Raw genomic sequence first — 491 nt, 5'->3', positions numbered from 1 at the left:
AACAAGTTACGTAAGATAGTGTAACTTGTGATGTTCTTATGGTACAAATGAAATGCATGATCAAATTATACTAGCTATATGTACGCCAGACCACGTCTCGCGTAACAGGCTTCGCGATATCTCACGAAACACTGTTACGCTGCGACGCGCCTGGCGCACATATAGCTAGGCCTGCGGCGCTGACACCCGAGACGGGGTAATAGGAGTGTATATACAATTTTTCGAAATGAAGTCTTTTTAACGATTTAATCGACCATTTCATCATTTTCACCTCATTTTTGTCAAAAAATGACCCCTAGCACCTAAACGGTACAAGATAGAGCCAAACGGACGAAATTTTCGTCCAATGGACTCTACTTTGACGGTTTACCCCTTGGGAACCCATAAAAAAATATTTGATTAAAAATACATTTCGCGACCTGTACTTTTTGATTTTTTAAAAAGCCAATTTTTGAGCTAGAATGCTCATCTTCGAACTCGATCTGTCTTTT

Source organism: Frankliniella occidentalis, unplaced genomic scaffold (genome assembly GCF_000697945.3).
Source record: "Frankliniella occidentalis isolate FOCC.00 unplaced genomic scaffold, Focc_3.1 Scaffold70, whole genome shotgun sequence".
Taxonomy (NCBI): domain Eukaryota; kingdom Metazoa; phylum Arthropoda; class Insecta; order Thysanoptera; family Thripidae; genus Frankliniella; species Frankliniella occidentalis.
This window is presented reverse-complemented; position numbering follows the sequence as displayed.